The sequence below is a fragment of the Nyctereutes procyonoides genome, unplaced genomic scaffold, assembly GCF_905146905.1.
Source record: "Nyctereutes procyonoides isolate TBG_1078 unplaced genomic scaffold, NYPRO_anot_genome, whole genome shotgun sequence".
Taxonomy (NCBI): domain Eukaryota; kingdom Metazoa; phylum Chordata; class Mammalia; order Carnivora; family Canidae; genus Nyctereutes; species Nyctereutes procyonoides.
In genome coordinates, this window is record NW_026575049.1 from 50,315,138 (window position 1) to 50,336,592 (window position 21,455).

Here is a 21,455-nt window from a genome sequence, read left to right on the forward strand (position 1 = left end):
AGCCTGGGTGGCTCAGTGGTTTAGCACCACCTTCAGCCCGGGGCGAGATCCTGGAGACCCAGTCCCGCGTCAGGCTCCCTGCATGAAGCTTGCTTCTCCCTCTGCCTGTGTCTCTGCCTTTCTCTCTGTGTGTCTCTCATGAATAAATAAATAAAATCTTAAAAAAAAAAAAAGAATGTCAGTTCCATGAGAACTGAGATCTTTTTCAGTCATGTTCACTATCTAGCACCTAGATATTTTTTCAGTCATGTTCACTATCTAGCCTGGCACATAGTCAGTGCTCAATAAATTTGTGAAGTGACTGAATGAATGTGAACCAAGTACCAGGGCAGCCCATGAATAAGCCTGGGTTCTTGTCCTTGAAGAACAGACTGGCAGACAGGCAAATAATTACAAACCAGAGTGATGAGTGTTGTGTCTAAGTACAGATGTATATAATGTACACATGAAGACTCAAGGGAAAAAATCATTCACTCTGCCTGGAAATAAGAGGAAAGCATGGGTATGACATCACCAGGTAGAGGAGAAAGGGAAAAGGCATTCCAAGCAGGGAAAACAGCAAGAGCAAAGACATGGAGGCGTGAAAATACTTGACTTGTTCCAGGAGTACCAAGGAGGCTGGCCTGGCTGGCACGCAGGATGTGTGGTAGGTGTGGCAGGACATAAGTTTGGAAAGATAGATGAAAGACCTATTATGAATGGGCTTATTAGAATGATGACAGTTGACTGTCTAAATTTCTGATCCACGCCAGGCCAGTGGAGGCATTTCAGGACAAAGAGCCTGCTTCTAACCCCCTGGCAAAGCTATGGCCTGCTGCCTTGTTAAGGCCTGGGAACTGTGCAGTCTCCTCAGTGGGCCAGGCTAGAGTCTGAACACTCTGGGGAGCAATCTGGCAGCTCTGCTTGCCTTCCTGTTGCTGATCTAAGCAGGACCCTCAATTAAGGACCCACTTAGCTCTATGAGACCCGAGAGTATCCTGGACCACATCTCCATATTCTGATCACCAAGAGTCCAAGTTTCAAAATGTCCTTATTTTGCGATCTGACTCAAAGGGTAGAGAGTGGAAAATTTATAGACAGCAGCCACCAAGGGACCGTGGCTTAATATAACTGGTGACCTGGGAAACAACAGGCAGAAAATAATTTGCCTCTCGGACTAAGAGACTGAGAGGGCCTGTCACAGCTGACTCAAAATAAAGACTTTTCCTTCTAGCAGACAGAAGAGCATGTGTTTGCAGGACAGGAAGATTCTTTTCTTTCACCTCCTCCTTGTTATGTTGCTCTTCCCTCCCCTCCTCCTCCTGCCCAGCTCTGCCCTCTATCCTGTCCCTCTTGGCTTTTTCTCCTTTCCCTGTTCTCCTTCCACCCTGCCCACTTCCTTACAATCCTCTTTTTCCCTCCTTCTCTCTATTCCTTCAGCTTTAAGCACAAGACTGGATATTTGAAACAGTTAAAGGATTTTTTTTTTTTTTTTTTTTTTAGGTAGCATCATGACTCTTACACAAATGTAAAATGAACACAAGTCTTCAACTTCATTTAACTCATTAGTTAATGAGGGAACCAGTAATATGTTACAGCCAGTTCACAGGAGAATCCAAAATGCAGACATATATATAGGCCATCAGAGATACCAGGGGTGGGGGATTTGCTGAGAGATGCAGAACTGGCATCTTCCTTTGCATTCCTAGAACAGGAATCTGTGTCTTAGTATCAGCCATGTGCAAGTTAACTTGTGTCGCTGCAGAGATGCAGGATCATCAACAATAAAAGGCATGGATCCTTGTAGAATCAGAGGACTCGGGAAGGGTCCTGTAGTCCAGGCAACAGTCTAGACAATTCCTGACATTCTGTTGAAAGGATGCCCAAGGATCTTTGCCCATTTCACAGTCTTTCAGAGTTTTTCTTGATAAGACCTTAGAAGAGTACAGGGAGGAAAGGTGGGAGCCGGGTAATTTTTATAAGTCTCTAAACGGGTCTCTGTTTAAAGGTGGAAACTGATTCTGGCCTAGAGGCTCAGTCCCAGGGCAGAAAGTGGAGGAAAAGAATGGTTGCCTGGCTCTGTTTGAAGCAGTGGGTGATTGGGCTTGGTCAGCACTCCATAAACCCTTGTTCTCCTCCTCCTGCCATTATCCTCCAGCCTTGGAGACAGGGAAGGGCAGGGCAAAGTTGGAGGAAATCCACCCCACATGTGACCAGACCAGTGGAGACAGTTCTGGGCCTGAAGTTGGCCATAGGCCTCCTCACATTCGATCCTGCTAACTTGTCCCCAACATTTGGCTCATTCCCTATGAGAGATGACAGCTTTCAAGACCATCTCACCAGGCTTTAAAGCCCATCTCCCGGAGTCTGTGGCAGGCACTCATTACCAATGGCATGGACCCTCTGCACTGACATGTTGCCCACTCTAGCCTCCACCCAAGTTTTCCCCAACTATCCCAGATTTGGCCTTCCTGGACCTCCAAAGTAAACTGAGAACAACCAGGCACGTTTCTAAAGTCACCTTTTGATGATATATGTGAGCTTGGAAGTATGAAGCAGCCAGAGTTCCCTGGGGACTACTGAGCTGTGGCCCTTAGGTGACACATTTGGCAGATGCTGGAGGGACGGATGGGGATGGGGCAAGAGAAGATGGTATTTACAAAGATGTAATTCCTGCTTTCAGAGAATTTCTAATCTAGCTAGGGAGGCCAAATACCCAAGAGGCCCCAGCAGCTGGTGTCAGATGTAGTGTATGAGGAGAGAGGAGTGTTAGGGGCAGGAAAGTGAGGTAACTAACTCTAGAGGAGAACAAGGTGACCATTCACCACCAGTGGAGCTCTACAAAATCCCTCATCCCCTCAAAAGAAAGGGCAGCTCTCTTAATCACCTACTTAGAGCAGGTGTCTTGAACTTTATCTCCCTATGGAGAGAGCCTCAGGCTGGATCTCAGCCCCCAACCCCCCTTTTTATTGCCACTCCTGCAGAAGGGAGAACCATTTCCAAGGTAGAAACTTCAGATGGGTAATCGAAGAATTAAAAGGGTATCTAGGGGGATCCCTGGGTGGCTCAGCGGTGCCTGCCTTTGGCCCAGGGTGCGATCTTGGAGTCCCAGGGTTGAGTCCTGCGTCGGGCTCCCGGCATGGAGCCTGCTTCTGCCTCCTCTTGTGTCTCTGCCTTTCTCTCTCTCTCTCTATCATGAATAAATAAATAAATAAATAAATAAATAAATAAATAAATAAATACATCTTTAAAAAATAATAAAATAAATAAAATAAAATAAAATAAAATAAAATAAAGGGTATCTAGGATGCAGAGGTAGGGCAGGTGATGAAACCTGTTCCACCAAAGAGCCTTTAGGCGGGGCTGAGGAGCAGGCAGAGGATATTCAAGTTCGTTTCCTCTAGCTGCTCCTGGAGCTGTGTGATTCAGACCAAACAAGTTCTCAGTTCATCTGTCAATATGGGATTTGGACTCAGGGTTTATTGATTTATTTAAACTTAATATTTTTTATTGTGGCAAAATATCTACAATATAACATTTACCATTTTAACCATTTTTAAGTATACAGTTTGTGGCCTTAAGTACTTTTACACTGTTGTGCAAACATCACCACTATTCATCTCATTTTTTTATCCTCCTCAACTGAAACTCTATAGCCATTTAAACAATACCTCCCCATTACTCCCTCCCCCCGACTCCCTGGTACCCAACCACTCTCCTCTGTCTCAACAAATTTGCTACTCTAGATACTGCATACAAGTGAACTTCTACAGCATTTGGCTTATTTCACTTAGCATGAGGTCTTCAAGATTTATCCATGTTGTTGCATGTGTTCAAATGTCATTGTTTTGTAAGACTAAATGATATTCCATTGTACGGACATGCCAAATTTTATTTATCCTTTCATCCATTGATTGAATTTGGGTTGTTTATATCTTTTGGCTATTGTGAATAATGCTACTGCAAACATGGCTTGTACAAATACCTCTGCCAGTCCTTCTTTCAGTTCTTTTGTATAGATAGCCGGAAGTGGAATTATGGAATCAAATGGTATATTTAATTTTTTTGTTTTGTTAATGTTTCTTTTGCATGTGGATATCCAGTTTACCTGGCACCATATTATTTTCCTTAGTGGCTGCTCCATTGCTACATTCCCACCAGTAATGCACAAAAGTTCCAGGTTCTCCATATCCACATCAACGCTTGTTTGTTTTTCCAAAAGCAGCCTTCCTACTGTGTGTAAAGTGGTATCTTGTTGTGATTATGATTTGTATCTCCCCTGTGATTAACAATGTTGAGCATCCTTCTGTGTGCTTATTGGCCATTTCTGTATCTTCATTGGAGAAATGCCTGTTCAGGTCCTTTGCCGATTTTTTAATTGAGTTGCTTGGTGTTTGCCATTGACTTTTAGGAGTTCTGTATATTCTTAATGTTAATTCTTAGCAGATAGGTGATTTGCAGATGTTTTCTCCCATTCTTCAGGTTGCCTTTTTCCTCTGTTGACAGTTCCCTTTGATCCACAAAAGTTTAATTTTGGTGATGTCCAATTTGTTTACTTTTTCTTTTGTTGTCTATACCTGCCATAGCCCAGTAGTCATTGCCAAATCCAACGTCATGAAGTTTTCATTTGTGTTTTCTTTTAAGACTTTTATAGTTTTAGCTCTTGTGTTTCATTTGATGACTCATTTTGAGTTAACTTTTATATAGGGTCCAGTTCATTCTTTTGCAAGTGGATATTGAGTTTTCCTGGCATCATCTGTTAAGTCACTGATTTATTATCTTCTGTCAGTTAAGAATTTTGTTCATCTTCAAGAAATAGAAACTGCAATGACTTAAACATACAAGTTTGTATTGTTTCACATAAAATAAGTCCAAAGGTAGGCCATTCTCAGATGCTGTGAAGGCTTCATGAGGATCTGAGCTCCTTCTGTTTCTCTCCTCTGCCACGCATGGCTTCCATTCTAGGTCCACTATGGCTGTTGTAACTCCAGCCAGTAATATCTGTGAGTTCCAAGCAGCAAGAGAAGAAGCTGGAGGGATAAAAGAATGCCACTCCTATGAAGCAGCCTAACTCCTAAACACTTCCACTTAAATCTTGTTAGCCAGATCTTAATCACAGTGCAAAGAAATCTGGGAAACATAGATTTTCCCCTAGGTACATTGCCATCCCAAATGAAATCAGAACACTCTCACCAAGGAGGAAGGGCAAAAGGAATGCTGGCCCAGATAGCTCTGCCTTGAGTGCCTACACATCTGAAATTCTGTGCCAGTCTGTCTCTTCGAGAAAAAAAATGAGAATATGGTTGCCAAGTGCTTAGATAAATGCCTTGCTCAGGTTGTGTACTTAAAAAAAAAAAATTCTCTCTCTCTCTCTCTCTCTCTCTAGTTTTTTTGGTTTTTATTTTTTTTAAACTCTCTGGTCTCAGATAGGCCTGTTTCTATACCTGGGGGAACAGACAGTTCTCTGCGTGATGTCATATATGGACTTCAAAGGCTAAAATTGCCTCCTAAATGTCTTCCACACCAATGCCTCAAATACACCATTAGTGCTCCAAGCCTCTGTTTCTCTCTTAGGCCTCATTTTCAACCCAAAGGAATGAGGTAGGAGGGGAATAGATAGACTTTAGAAACCACACACTCAGCCACCCTCAGCCACAGTCATTGGATGCTCTTTTGCCCAGCTGCTGGCTGGGTTCCAGGCCTCCAGGGATTGGACATCAGGAGGGAAGGGACTCACACAAACCAGAGAGAGCAGGCTGAGCGTGCACCTCAGTGAAGATGGAGAGTACAGAAAAGGGGCTGGTTGGCTGCCACTGTGAGGGTAGGGGCATTTAAAGGTGGTGGGAGACATGCTCTGCCTCTCCTTGTTACTCCCTAACCTACTCAGAGACACTATCAGGCACAGTCCAGTTAACTGCAGTGAAACAGGGCAGGCTGGAAGGCCTGGGATCTGAACTGGAACCACTTGTGGGGTGGAGACGCCATAGAACCAAGAGTGTCAGAAATGTAGCCAAGCCCAGGTAGGGGTCTTCAGCATGGTTCCAGAGACCTGGTGTCACTCAGCAGTCAGCTCTAGAACAATATTTCTGATTGCAAAAGTCCTTCCTGGGAAGACTGTCTAGATCCCTGTCCTTGTGATAAGGTATCATTAGGCACACACTGCCAGGAAAGGAGTGAAGCAGGAACTGGAACTTCATATCAGAAAACAGACTGCAGGGGGCCCATTTACTAGCAGAAGAGTGGGCTCAGGGTTAGCTCAAGTGGGTAGAGTATTCAGAATATTGAATCATCACTATGGCCAGACCCCCAACATCAGGACAGACACGGGCCTAAGAACTAGGGCTGGGTCCTAGAGACCTCCCACTAGGCAAGGGCCAACCTTTTATTTTGTGGATCCTGAGAAGATCTGGGGAGTGTGGCAGAGGGGCCAAGGGGCCTGCATCAGCAGAGGGTCCTCAAGGGACATGGAGCTACAACCATTTACCCACTCATATGGAGGTACTTCAGTATCCTAACCACTAGTACAACTGAAGCTGTTTGTTAGTGTCTAGGTGTTGGCCCTAGGCCCAGGGGGACAAATGTGGTTTGAGGCCCCTGACTTTCCTACAGTCTAGAGTCATTGGGATACACTGGGTTAGAGCTGAGCCTGCTGAGGGAATAGTGGACTCCTTACACACAGCTATGTACTCTCCCTACACCCCAGTGGACTCCTCAGTGTAGGGGTCCTGAGTGGACCTTTAGAATTTCTGTTTTGGCTGAATCAGTGCTCTGGCTTGGGCATAGGGGCAGGTGCTGGTGTACTTGGGGTTGTTACTTGCCAGAGAAAAATGAGCTAGAGGCAACCAAAGGTCAAAATAAAAGTCAAGATCCACTCAAAGGGTCAATTTCTAGGGAAAAGATGGAGAGCACATACAGGAAATGTGGGTCAGAACCAATACCAAGGGACAGGTCCCAGGGCCTGAGAACCTCCTATGATGTGTCAGGTGCAAACCCTACAGGCAGGTCTTAAGTGAGGAACTGTTTTGGGCTGACCTTTTGTCAGTGCTGCCAGACCCCTGGGGACAGTTAGGATGAGACTGCAAAAAGTCCACACTGGCCAAGTCAAAGGCAAGCCTGTCTGTCACTGATGAGTAAACACAGGCTGTCCCAGTTAGAAGCATAAATGACTACCAAACTGGTTCACTGACAACAGATTCCTAATGGACAATTAGGTAACAGTCAAGAGTAGCTTCAGGAAGGCTAGTATTCAGGGGGACATGGTGGAAAGAGGATCTAAGTGGGACTTAGGAGCTCGCTTCCTCTCTAAGCTCTGCTGTTAAAAGGCTATATGACCTCAGATGAGTCACTGCCCATCTCTAGGCCACATTTTCTCCACCTGTGAAATGAGGGCTGGAGACCTGGCAAGAATCTCTGAGGTAGAGATCATGACCAGAGGAAGAGCCATTCCTGAATGAACCAGGGAACAGCCAGGCAGAGGCTGCTCAGAGTATATCACAGTAGAATTTAGCTTCAGCATCTGGGAAGGCTCCTGAATTTCCCAGCCCAGAAAATGCAATGGAGGAGAGGTGTCTGAATCTTGGTCTTCTCACAAAGATGCTCAGATGTCAGACTTGCAACAAAACCAGAAAGCCAGAGGCAGGCAGCCCTGGTGGCTCAGTAGTTTAACACCGCCTTCAGCCCAGGGCCTGATCCTGGAGACCCAGGATCGAGTCCCACGTCAGGCTCCCTGCATGGAGCCTGCTTCTCCCTCTGCCTGTGTCTCTGCCTCTCTCTCTCTGTCTCTCTCCTGAATAAATAAATAAAATCTTAAAAAGAAAAAAAAAAAAAGAACTAAACATAGTTCTTAAAAAAAAAAAAAAAAAGGCCAGAAAGCCAGAGGGGAGAATTATCTTGAAGCTAAAGAAGGTTCAGGGTCCCTACTTGCATGAGTCCCTTCCAAGACCTTGGAGAGCTCAAGCCCTGTGTTCACATTTTTTTTCCTTAAAGAGGATATTCCCAAATTCTATCTGTTCAAACCCCACAAAACCTGGCCCTAGTCCTGCTAGATGGCCTGTAATTTGGAACCATTATTAAGTCAGGTGGGAGATAACACAAACACCCATTCTGATCAGATGACCAAGGCTCAGTGACAAACAGCAGGCAACTGTACTGTGGTGGCTTGACATGTACTTATTATTCATTTGAATAATAGCATGCATACCTACTCCACTTTCACCTTCATTATCCCAGTCAGTCCTTTTCCATAAGCCTGTGAGATGAGCAGGACAGGTCTTATCACCCCTGAGCTAAATGATGAAACTGACACTCGGAGAAGCTGAGAGACCTGTTCTGGTTTACAAGGCTGGCTGAGGACAGAGCAGAGCTAAGCCCAGAACTTTCTTATGACCAGCCCACAACTCTTAAGTTCTCCTATTCAGGACCAAACAGTCATTCCAAAACGTAGCATAAAGAGATTCATCCTTCTGCACCTAGAGAGGCACCAAGTGGCTGCTGAGAGCACAAGCACCTCCATCCTGGTCCTGGGAACAAAGAAAGCACAAGTGGACATAAATCACAAAACATAATTCAGAATCATAGGGATAAAAAAGCCCAAGAACTTTGGGAAGGAAGGGGTTTTTCCATTTTCCCCTAATTTCTCCCCAAACTCTGCATTCCTACTCATGACACAAGTCATTTTAATCAACTGTATTTATATTAAATATAAACACAAATACTCAACCAAAGTATAATTCAATTGGCAATAATTTCTCCATAACATCCAGACTGGAAACAACAACTGGAGTTTTAGGGCCTCAACACACACACACACACACACACACACACACACACACACACACACACACACCTCCCTGTAACAACTCTGGTCTCTCAAAGACACAACTATGTAGAAGAGGGAGATCCAGCCCCCACCTCAAATCTGAGCCAGATTTGTAGAGCTGGTTTGGCCTAGGGAGACAACCCCACCCAGGAAACCTCAGGACCAAACCTACCAACTAAAACAACAGAAAAAGAAAACAGCTGCAGAGTGGCCCTGCCAACCTACCTTCAGTTGTTCTATGCTAACAAGGCCACCTGGGACCCCAGGATAAATAGGACCAAGTCTCATGGCCACTTGAGATAACTGTGTGTATAGCACCTCCAGGGCAGGTTTTCAAACCTAGAGAGACTACCAAGGAGCAGTTGGGAGGAAACATGTTAAACTTTTTGACCTCTTCTCAGAAGGTGATGTCTACATTCTCAATCTGGATCACTGCAGGGTACTGAGTGAGATTCATTGCAAGGAAACTTTGACTATTCCTACAACTTTCTGGCTTTAAAAAGGGAGCCCACCTCTATGCTCCTGTAATTTGGAAAAATAGGCTTTCTTCCAGCCCCTTCCTGATTTATAGACTCTAATGAAGTCCTTTTTGTTTGTTTGTTTGTTTGTTTGTTTGTTTTTGATGAATAAATCTGAATCCTTTCGACTGTCTTCAGTGGTTTTTCCTCCCTCTGTCTAATCCCTCCTCATCACTCTGGAACCTCTGCAGAGAGGTGCAATATGCCTCTTTGGAGGTATCCCAGTCAGGATTTGGGGTTTGTGTTGCAGGATATAGAGAGGAATTCCCACTTAATTTAATTGAAACTGCCCTTTATCTTAGGGCTTATGTAGCAGCCAGCCTCCACAATGGCAACACAATGATTCTGCCTCTTGATACTCATACTCTTGAATAGTCCCCACCCTACCATGAACTGACCTGTCCATCTGATCAGTAGGATGTCATGGAAATGATGGAATGAGACTTCTGAGGCAAAGTCATAAAATCATAAAAGATATTATGGTTTCTGCCCTGTGCTCTGTCGTGGATCACTGGCCCTAGAAGAAGCCAGCTATCATGTGAAGATGCTCAAGCAACCCTATGGAGAAGTCCCTGTGGTGATGAATAGAGGCTTTCAGCTAACAGCTAACATGAACTTGCCACCAAGTGAGGGAACCAGCCTGGAAGTCAATCCTCCACCCAGATCATGCAAAGGCAGCCCTGATTGACATCTGATTCTGCCACCTTACAAGAGACAGAGCCAGACCACTCAGCTAAGCTAGAGATAGTAAATAGGTGCTGTTGTAAGGTAATAAGTTTAGGGATGATTTGTTACACAGCATTAGATAGCCAATCGTCAAAGCAAAATGGGACAAAGCATAGAGAACTGTGTGGAGCCCTGCCAGATTATTCTAATTCTTGTGGGATGGAATGCCCAGGCATCCATAGTCCCAGTGATGGGCACATGATCCCTGCTTGGCACATATGCCTCTCCATCTCCTCGTCTCCTCTCTAACTGGAGCTTTTAATTTTTTTTTTTATTTATTTATGATAGTCACAGAGAGAGAGAGAGGCAGAGACACAGGCAGAGGGAGAAGCAGGCTCCATGCACCGGAAGCCCGACGTGGGATTCGATCCCGGGTCTCCAGGATCGCGCCCCGGGCCAAAGGCAGGCGCCAAACCGCTGCGCCACCCAGGGATCCCTAACTGGAGCTTTTAGAAGTCTGAATTGAATTCAGAGGCAGCAAAAAGTAGAAAGACAAGGAGAAAAAGTTCAAGTGCTCTGTACTTCTGCCCAAAGAATATAAAAGAAAAAGGTCCTGGATGCTGGACTGTGAATTTCCTAACTATGTTTGATATGAATTCCTGTACCCTGCTCTTTTGAAAGGAGATGGAAGCAGCAGTTGCTTCCATCTACCTAAAAATAAGTGGAGGGGCACTTGGGTGGCTCGGTCAGTTAGGCAGCTGACTCTTGATTTCTGCTCAGATCATGATCTAATGGGTCATGAGATCAATGCTCAGCAAGGAGTCTTGAGATGCTCTCCCTCTGCCCCTCCTTGCTCTTGCACACACATGTGCTCCCACTCTCCCTCTCTCTCTCTCTCTCAAATAAGTAAATAAATTTTTTTAAACAAAATAAGAGATCAGGGGCACGTGGGTGGCTCAGTTGAGCAGCCAACTCTTGATTTCAGTTCAGGTCATGATGTCTGGGTCATGGGAGCAAGCCCTGCATCAGGCTCTGCCCTGAGCACAGAGTCTGCTTGGGTTCCATCCCTCTGCCCCTCCCTCAGCTCATGCACCCTCTAAGTAAGTAAATAAATAAATAAACAAATAAATAAAATCTTTAAAAATAAACGGATCAAACTCAATGTAGGATTTTGTGGAGCTGCATTTTTTTCCTCCTATATAATTAGAGGAAAGGGAAAGAAATTTGTCTGCATTTTCTACATATGTCACATATAAGAGAGATGGAGAAAACACGATGTGTCTTTCAGTAACTTATAGTCTACATAGATGATCATCTCTACTGGGAAGAAATATCACAATTAGCTAGGGGACAGGGCACATACCGTCACAACTTCTGAAATCATCTGGATAGACCTTCCAATTGGAGGATGAAATCAACTCTCCCGCAGACTTCTATGGAAAGAGCACTGCAAAACCCATATTTGCTGTCAGCTTCTTAAATCTGTTGCCATTGCCACATTTTATAAAATGCTAAATGTTGAAAGCCATCATACCATTTACTCACTGAGTCATCTAGGAAACTCATGGCAATAGGGAATGGCTTTGATTTTTTTTTTTAACAGAATCATTTTTTTCCTTTAAAAATACTGAGACAGGGGATCCCTAGGTGGCTCAGCAGTTTAGCGCCGCCTTCAGCCCAGGGCTTGATCCTGGAGACCAGGAATCGAGTCCCACGTTGGGCTCCCTGCATGGATTCGTCTTCTCCCTCTGCCTGTGTTTCTGCCTCTCTCTCTCTGTGTTCTCATGAATAAGTAAATAAAATCTTCAAAAAAAAAAAATACTGAGACATAATTTATGTACCATAAAATTCACCATTTAGAGTACAATTAAGTGAGTTTTAGTACAAGGTTGGGCAACCATCACCACTATCAAATTCCAGAACATTCTCATCACCCCCAAAAAACCCCAGTCTTGGGCAACCCTGGTGGCACAGTGGTTTAGTGCAGCCTGCAGCCCGGGGTGTGATCCTGGAGACCCGGGATGGAGTCCCACGTCAGACTCCCTCCCTGCATGGAGTCTGCTTCTCCCTCTGCCTGTGTCTCTGCCTCTCTCTCTCTGTGTGTCTCTCATGAATAAATAAATAAAAATCTTTAAAAAAAAAAAAAACCACAGTCTTGTTAGCAGGTTTTTTTTTTTTCTCCCATTCCTCCCTTCCCCCAGCCCCTGGCAGCCACTAATATAACTTCTATCTCAAAAGATCAAAAGATTTGTCTATTCCAGACATTTTATATAAATGGAATCATACAATATCTGATCTTTTGTGACTAATTTCTTTATCATAGCATAATGTTTTCAAGGTTCATCCATGTTATAAAGCAGGAATCAATATTTTATTTATTTTTGTTGCTCAACAAGTTTCCATAATATGGTTATACTACATTTTGTTTATCAATTCATCATTGATGGACACTTGGGTTGTTTGCATTGAGAATTTTTTGAGGAAACCTGATCTTGCTGTGTTCAAAGTGATTGTAAGTGATGTTTCCTGTCCCCCCATCTCGTCACCATAGAATTCCCCCAGGAAGTGGTGTACCCTGCTTTTGGAGTACAATCAAAAAGTAGATACTGTGTCCTGTAAGGATGAAATCAGCTACGTAGCTCTGGATTGACCACAAGGAGTCCCAGGTCATGGAATTCCCCCCTGGGTATTTTTCTTGGTATTTAGGCAATGTAACCATTATTGCAAGCCTACCCCAGTGAACTTGCTAGAATTCCGTTCCCATTGCAGCACTCCTGTTTCCAAGCTTAATGACAGCAGATGTGCTTTTACCTAGTCATATGAGCAGATGATCACCCTGTCCCAGCCTAGAGATGAAGTGGATGATCATTCTAGACTGGCCGCATGTGGAGTATGGAGTGGAAGCCGAGTTGTGTGTGAGCAGGAGAGCAAAGACGATGACTGGGAAGTAATCCTTTTAAGTAAAACCACATTACTCATCCATCAACCAGTCACTCTGTAAGTTTTCAGCCCTTCTGTGGTCCTAGCCCCTGTACCAACATTGTAGGGGATGGTACACATCACTTCCTCTTAACAACCTTAGGGCCTTGATAAGGAGGCTATGATGTATCACAGTACCCGATGATTGAAAAGCCCCAGCTTCTATAATATGGACAGGAAGGTTGCCTTGCATAGAGAAGATAATCAAATATTATCAAAACCAAAAGCTTGAACCTTTGAAGGGGAAAATAACTGCAAATAGGAGAAATGTAAAGAAATGACCCTCTAGTTCATTTATTAGAAAATTAGAAAATAGGAAAAGCTAGATGTGCACATTATTAAGCTAATAGCTCTTAGCTGCTGACTGGGACTATATACACTTTTCTCTTTTGCTAGCTACTCCCTGATAAGCTTTACTGTGGGAGCCTGCAAGACTGGAGTAGGGATATAGGACTTGCTTCTTCCTATTTGCTACCTGTTCCTGACAATGTCACACCAGCAATGTATCTGCACCTGACAGTGGCAGCTCCTTCCAGGGAGCAGCAGAATCACCTTCACCACACCCCCCCTCAGAGACACCAGGAGTGTTCAGGCAGCAGCCCCTCCTCAGAGGTTAAGTTTCAGTTCCACAGAACCCCTCGTCCAAGTTCTAAGTTTTAGCAGTTCCAACCTCTTTCCTTTTTCCCTCAGCCTTAGGGATACCTCCAACCATGGCTTGTGAGTCAGAGTTAGGAAGACTTTTCATTCAATAGATAAATCCAGTTTCCTAGTTACATGTCTTAGGAAGGAGTAAGCGTTGAATGAAACTGGGTGAACTTTGTATAGTCTACCACAGCATCTTTTTTTTTTTTTTTAAGATTTTATTTATTTATTCATGAGAGATACAGAGAGAAAGAGGCAGAGACACAGGCAGAGGGAGAAGCAGGCTCTACGCAGGGAGCCCAATGTGGGACTCGATCCCAGGACTCCAGGATCACGCCCTGGGCTGAAGGCAGATGCTCAACTGCAGAGGCACTCAGGCGTCCTTTTGTATTTTTTTATGTTTTATTTTTAAGTAGTGTCAACACCCAACTTGGGGCTTGAATTCACAACTCCAAGATTAAGAGTTGCATGTTTCACCAACTGTGCCAGCCAGGTGCCCCTACCACAGCATCTTTGCATATACACCCTGTTCATGAGTATCCAGATAACACTTCAGATTCCCAGATGTCATACTGGAAAGTCTGTTCCTCATAGCGTAAGTTGTGTGTGTGTGTGTGTGTGTGTGTGTGTGTGTGTGTGTGTGTGTCAGTTGTTAAGAGTACCTGGTAGAGTTCTTTACATATCCTTTTAATGTTTCTTTCAAAAGACTCCATTTCTGACCTATAGCTCATAGCAAAGGTCTTTAGACAAAGTGAAGGGATAGTAGAAACCAGGTGCTAATGACAAAACTGAATGACTGGTTAGTTTATTACAGTGACCAACCGAAGATCCCAGAATGAAGAGTAGATTTCTCCACTGGGTATAATATATAACTACTTCATTGTAATTCTGGGGTAATAATGTATCGTGATCTTTGACGCATTGACAAATCTCAAGGTCTTTCTAATCCATCTGGTAAAGTGTGTGTTACAATTGCTACTAGTTTAGCAGGGCTATTTTAAACATAGGAAAAAAAATTTTAATTAGTTTGTTGACAGTTACTGTATGTCTGTGTACCTGAACACTGTAGTTGCTTTTCATCCTGGAAGAAATCACTGAAGTTGCACTTTACCTGTTCCTAACTGACTCAAGAGAGAGTCTTCTCCTTTTTGTTGATACTTCTTCCCTTGTGATGAGCTTAATAAACACAACAGCTCTCACTATCAGTTGAGTCATAAAAACATGGAGATTGGGCAACCCGGGTGGCTCAGTGGTTTAGCGCCACCTTCAGCCCAGGGCCTGATCCTAGAGACCTGGGATGGAGTTCCACCTGGGGCTCCCTGCATGGAGCCTGCTTCTCCCTCTGCCTGTGTGTGTGTGTGTGTGTGTGTGTGTGTGTGTGTGTGTGCCTCTCATGAATAAATAAAATCTTAAAAAAAAAAAAAAAAAAAAAAACAGGGCAGCCCGGGTGGCACAGCGGTTTAGCGCCTGCCTTCAGCCCAGGGCCTGATCCTGGAGACTTGGGATCGAGTCCCGCGTTGGGCTCCCTGCGTGGAGCCTGCTTCCCCCTCACCTGTGTCTCTGCCTCTCTCTGTCTCTATGTCTATCATGAGTAAATAAATAAAATCTTTAAAAAATAAAATAAAATAAAATAAAAACATGGAGATTATCAAACATACCTAATTATTTCTAGCACCTTTCCTTTTATAAAGCAGGAAAGTAGACTTTTGTTAGCTACCAAAGAGCATCTAAAAAAGTGCCAAAGAAGATTCATGTGCAAAAAACACCTTGTTGGTTTTCTTTTGAATTTTAGGGGAATAATTATCAGAGGAGATTGAGACCTCATTTTAATGGAAGCATAGGTACTTGAGAAAAAGGTAGTTGGAGCTTGGATAGCTGGATACTAAAAGTAACAATGTAGTATTTTAAAATAAACAGCAAAAAGTATCATCATTATCATCATCATCATCATCGTGTAATATACTCTTTCAGAAGTGAGAAACTTTTTTTAAGATTTTATATATTTGCAGGGCACTTGGGTGGCTCAGTCAGTTAAGGGTCTGACTTTGGCTTGGGTCGTAGTCCCAAAAATCAATGGGCTTCTGAGGAGGAATATTCAGTTGACGTAAGTGATCTGTGCTTTCTAGGCAAATAACACAGATGGTAAATAATTTCTTACTACCTTTGGTGAGAAGCAGATCAATTTTGAACAACACATCTTCTCTTTGTCACTCATAATTTATCTTGCTTATTCATTTTAATATTCATACGTATGTATATATATTTATTTAAACATATACAGTTATGTATAAAGTTAAATGACAATCTTAGCTTTAAAATATAACTTAAAAATAATTATATTCTCATAATCTTAAATATTTTCTGGAAGCAATGATAATTTGTCTAACCCATAAAACCAGTATCAAAAAATTGTAGAGTTTAAATTAATTAAGCTTTCCAAACAAAACAAAACAAAACAAAACAAAACAAAAAAACCCTGAATCTTGCTAAGATGAGATGTACATTATATTATACCCCACACTGTGATAAAATGAAGATGAAGTCATAGCACTGTTTTTAAACCAAAATTATCTAATCGGTCTTTTCTTTAAAAAGATTTTATTTAGGGATCCCTGGGTGGCGCAGCGGTTTGGCGCCTGCCTTTGGCCCAGGGCGCGGTCCTGGAGACCCGGGATCGAGTCCCACGTCGGGCTCCCGGTGCATGGAGACTGCTTCTCCCTCTGCCTGTGTCTCTGCCTCTCTCTCTCTCTCTGTGACTATCATAAATAAATAAAAATTTAAAATAAAAATAAAAAAATAAATAAAAATAAAAAGATTTTATTTATTTAACAGAGAGAGAGAGAGCATGCAAGAGAACAAGAAAGGGGAGCAATAGAGGGAGAGGGAGAAGCAGGCTTTCTCCTGAGCAGGGTCCCAATGCTGGGCTCCATCCCAGGACCCTGGGATCATGACCTGAGCTGAAGGCAGATGTTTAACTGACTGAGCCACCCAAGCACCCAATATCAGATTAGTCTTATTTGTTCAAGGATTCACCTCTCCTAAGAGTATTGGTGAATGTGGATCCAAATATAATTCTGCGTCCATTTGTCAAATATTAAAAATGCTTCTGGCAGTTCATCTTAGTACTTTTTTACAACTGTGTATTGACTATATTTTCTTATTTTCTGTAGTCATATTCAAAATATTTTGGCATTTGAGGCCTTGATCCTGGACAGACTGGCCCTCTCAAGGCTAGTAATTCCTAGAAAGCAAACATTCCTCTATAAGAATGTCTTTGATATACAAACCAACCAGGTCAGAGCCTGACATCTCTTATCAAATTCTCACATACCATATCAGTATTTACCCAGTCCAAAACCACCTCAGGGCTAGGTATCAGACAACTAGGGACTGACTATAGCCCCAAGCTCACCAAAATTACTCAAACCCCCTGATGCTAAGTTTACTCAATATATCTACCCTGCCTTACCCATTCCTTCTTATGAAAACCAGGATAAAGGCTTTGGGTCATACTCCCTGCTTCTTCTGTCTGTCCTGGTCAAATCTGGTCAGTCCTGGTGCTTCCTCATGTAGCCCTGTATGGCATGCCTAGCCTCGTTTCTAGAGATCTGTGAGTGTGAACTTCTCATGACAATTGTTTCCATGTCTACATGACTTACCATACCTGATTTTTAAAAAATCCTGGCTTTCGGGCACCTGGCTGGCTCTGTCAGTAGAGCCTGTGGCTCTTGATCTCAGGGTTGTGAGTCCAAGCCCCACTTTGGGTATAGAGATTACTTAAAAATAAAAATTTTTTAAAAGATTTTATTTATTCATTCATGAGGCACAGAGAGAGAGAGGAGTGAGAGAGAGAGGGAGGCAGAGACACAGACAGAGGGAGAAGCAGGCTCCATGCAGGGAGCCCGATGTGGGACTCGATCCCGGGACTCCAGGATCACGCCTCGGGACGAAGGCAGGCGCTAAACCTCTGAGCTACCCAGGGATCCCCTTAAAAATAAAATTAAAAAAAAAATCCCAGATTCATTTTTAGAACAGACTGCTAATTGTTCGCTCGATGCCTACTTGCATTTCTTTTACTTCTCCTGAGATGCCCCATAACAAGTACAAGTCACAGATTCATGTGATCTGTTAACCCAGTTTCCCTCAACAAAGCCAATCACAGATACACAGAGAGATCATCATATGTGGCCAGTTACTTTACCTGTGTGGGGAAGCGCAAAAGTTTTCCTCACATCTAGATGCACAGAGAAGAATCACAAGTTCCAGTGCTCCAACTGTAGCCACGGGTCAGACACAAATACAGACACCAACACATGTGCCTACAGTAAACAAAAAACAAAAATAAACCTCTGTAGGTAAACACCTCTGACAGTGAAGAACTGGACCAGCAGAAGATATGGGCCATTTCTTTCTCCCCATCCACCCTTTCATGGTTCCTTCCCATGGAATTCCTTACACAAAGAAATGTTGACAGAAGCCTGCAAGTCTGGGTCTGGACTTCTCCTTTGGAAACTTCACAGACTTCCCAGCACAACAGTGGTACCACAGAGCCTTCCCCAGGCTCCCAGCCTTTAAGCTAGAAGATAAGCATTTAACTTCCAACTTTGTCTAACAGGTCTTCTCTCTGGTCAGTGCTTCTGGGGCCCAAACTAGGCCTTTTGAAAGGCAGCCCCAGGTCCTAGCAGTTTCTAACAGGCAGACAGGCATGATTTAGAGAACCACATTTTCTGTTTCTAATTTTTGAAAGACAAAGACATTTTATCCACAGCAGGTAGGTATCACCAGATTTTGACACATAGGAGCTCTGAAAATGATCCAAATTTGCCATATCTTGGCAAAAATTCACTGGTTGAAGCAATCGGAAGGTCAGGGAAGTACAAAGTATCTTAAATTTATGTTTTCTATGAGGTTCTTGATCTAAGGACTGCTCTGTTTCAGGGAGTCCTTGTGAGGGGGCAGGACCTCTGAAACTGTGAAATTGTTAAAATTACAATAATAGTCAATTGTCCATTAAATGAAGTTATATTCCTCAGCTAATCAGCTGAGCTAGTTTGACCTATTAGGACACATTCTCAGATGATATTAAAACATCACATCTCTGCCTTGTTTCCAAGTTTTATATCATTTTCCCTGAACAAAGTTTCATTTCTGGAAAGTAGAAGCAACAACCACAAGTAAAAGCAACTTCAAGTACTAGATTTTCTGATTCCTAAGAAATGAGAAATTACCGGATAATTTTAAAATACAGTCAGATGTTGAAAGTGTTAGTGAGCTTTGAATTCAACATTCTGTTGCTAAAAACCTATTGTACAGAAGTATTCAGAGATGCGTGTGCCCAAAGCTTCATGCCAGATGTTTGTCTCAGTGCCCTTGATCACAGAGACCTGGAAACAGTCCAACAGGTTCATTAATGGCGTGTAGTAGAAGCTTTGATTCCTTCAACAGGCTGCGAATTTCCTCACTCCACTCCTTACCAGTCATGTGCTGGGAACTCCTAGCCTGTCCCTCCTGAGTCTGTAAAATTAGGACTAACAACAATGCTCAGGGCTGGATTCCCCGATAGCAGATGTGTTTAGGAACTAGTAAATCAGGGGCACCAAAGAAAATGTTTTTGTGGGGATCCCTGGGTGGCTCAGCAGTTTAGCACCTGCCTTTGGCCCAGGGCATGATCCTGGAGTCCAGGGGATCAAGCCTGCTTCACCCGCACCACCCCCCAACCCCGTGTGTCTCTCATGAATAAATAAATAAAATCTTTAAAAAAGAAAATGCTTTTGAAGGAATCTAATGTTTGATAGAAAAAAATAGAATAAAGTATACTTTCTTATGCTTATTTTATGCTTTTTGTTTGTTTTGGGTTTTAGTTTATGAAGAGCAAGGTACCACCATGATCTTGTTAGGAGAGAAAACTTTACCTCTATCCTCTTAAATTTAAAGCTTGGGACCTGTGAATTAAACTGACAGGAGAGATTAGCAAGAGAAAAGATCTTCATCACGTATGTATGGGAGTTCACAGAGCAGTATTATTCAAAGGGGCAATTAGAAATTGGGGCTTACATACTATCCTAAGAGGTGAAGCCGGGGAGAGGGAGAAGGATGGGAAAAATAAATGGGACCTTAAGGGAATGAATGGGGAGACAGGATAGTTTTGTGACAGTGTGTTTGGGCATGGTGCTGACTTCTCTGGGAAGATTAGAGTGGCTCCTGGGGAGAAGATTTATGACATTTGAGTTCTTTTGGGAGGCTCTGCATTTACGTAGATAAGGGATTTCAGGAACTCAAAATATTTCCATTCCAACTAGAAATAATTTTTATACCATGGTCACAGAGACTTAAAAGAGGACTCTTTCAATCTTCTCCTAACCCTGAGTACTCTTTGTCAATGCTCAGTGTTACACGGATAAGCTACTTGAGAATTTGGGAATGAAGGAAGTAGGATTGCTCCAGATGGTGAATTGTAAACCCTGTGACTAATGGATCAGAGAGTAGATATGCAAAGTCAATGAAAGAGGCTCAGCTGCCCAGCAGGGCTTGACTGCAACCTGATTAAATGTATTAACATATCTAAAGAGACTATGTCATTTAGAGCGAGGGTTGAATTTTCCCCTCCCAAGTAATTACTCTCCCAACTGCTGGCCTTTAAAGCAGACCTCCCATAACTGTTTATGAGTTTGAACTAAGATGGCAATGAACAATAACCCCATTTATTGACCACCAGATGCCAGATGTTGGGCTAAACATCTTTAACACATTATATTTGGGTCTCACAATAGTCTGAAGCCCAAGTATTATTAACCCATTTAACAAATATTTTAATTTTTTTTTATTATTTATTTATGATAGTCATACAGAGAGAGAGAGAGGCAGAGACAAGGCAGAGACATAGGCAGAGGGAGAAGCAGGCTCCATGCACCGGGAGCCTGACGTGGGATTCGATCCCGGGTCTCCAGGATAGCGCCCTGGGCCAAAGGCAGGCGCCAAACCGCTGCGCCACAGGGATCCCACCCATTTAACAAATATTAAGAGAGATGCATGTGTTGTCCAGGAGACAGCCCAGGCTATCAGGTGGTAAAGCTAAGACCAAACCTTAGAATCCAAGCTCCTGCCCTCCATGCTGCTATAGTCAGGCTCCACTCTTTCCCCTGGTATCCTTCCCCTGGACTTTGAGTGGTTGGCTAAAATTCCCCCTACCCAAACTTTTGCTTATTTTGACAGTGGGCCAAAGAAATGGAAAATAAATCCAGCTCTACTGCCTCCCATTTGGGTGACCCACAAAAACATAAATCCTGCAGGGTCTTCACCCAAGATGTCTAAAATCTAGGAGGTGTTGAACCCAAACACCACAGTGGAGGAGAAGCAGGTAGTCCCTGTCTGAGCCCTGGTTCTGCAAATGATTACCTGCATAATATGGGAGAAGTTGCTAAGCCTCTTTGGACCTAATTTTCTCATTTTAAAATGAGAGCAGTAGACCAGATCATGTCTTAGCACTACCATCCTGGGATTCTGTAGTTCAATAAAAAGGGTAAAAAGCTCCATGGGGGTTGAGGTTGCAAGAAAAGAGACTGAGTCCTCACTAAAGTGTTTTCAATTCTAATGATAAAGCTATTTTTAGATTTGATCTGATTCCCTCATGCATGTTGCATGTTACAGGATGGTTTTCTGGGTCAACCTTTCTCAGATAAACTGTCATCTAATCCATGACAAGGACATTTGTCCCTATAGAATAACAACTTTGCCCACACTAGCATTGGCTATTTTGAAATTGCTTTGCCCCAATTATCTGAATGGCCTTCAAAGAACTGTGATGTGGGGGCTCCACATGTCTTTGTTTGAAAGGGGTATCTTGGGTGGCTCAG

General features: G+C 43.2%; 2 long non-coding RNA genes across 2 annotated transcripts in view; one reads left to right on the plus strand and one right to left on the minus strand.

Moving 5' to 3' along the window:
- The window catches only part of LOC129511698 (uncharacterized), a 164,119-nt gene that overhangs the window by 80,248 nt on the left and 62,416 nt on the right, over window positions 1–21,455 (plus strand). The window lies entirely within an intron of this gene.
- Window positions 11,370–21,455, minus strand: part of LOC129511699 (uncharacterized) — a 38,912-nt gene continuing 28,826 nt past the window's right edge. Inside the window, exons 3-4 of the long non-coding RNA XR_008664882.1 lie at window positions 17,804–17,921; window positions 11,370–11,428 (exon numbers count right to left, since the gene is read on the minus strand). This is a non-coding gene — a long non-coding RNA (uncharacterized LOC129511699). The remainder of the gene's footprint in view (window positions 11,429–17,803; window positions 17,922–21,455) is intronic.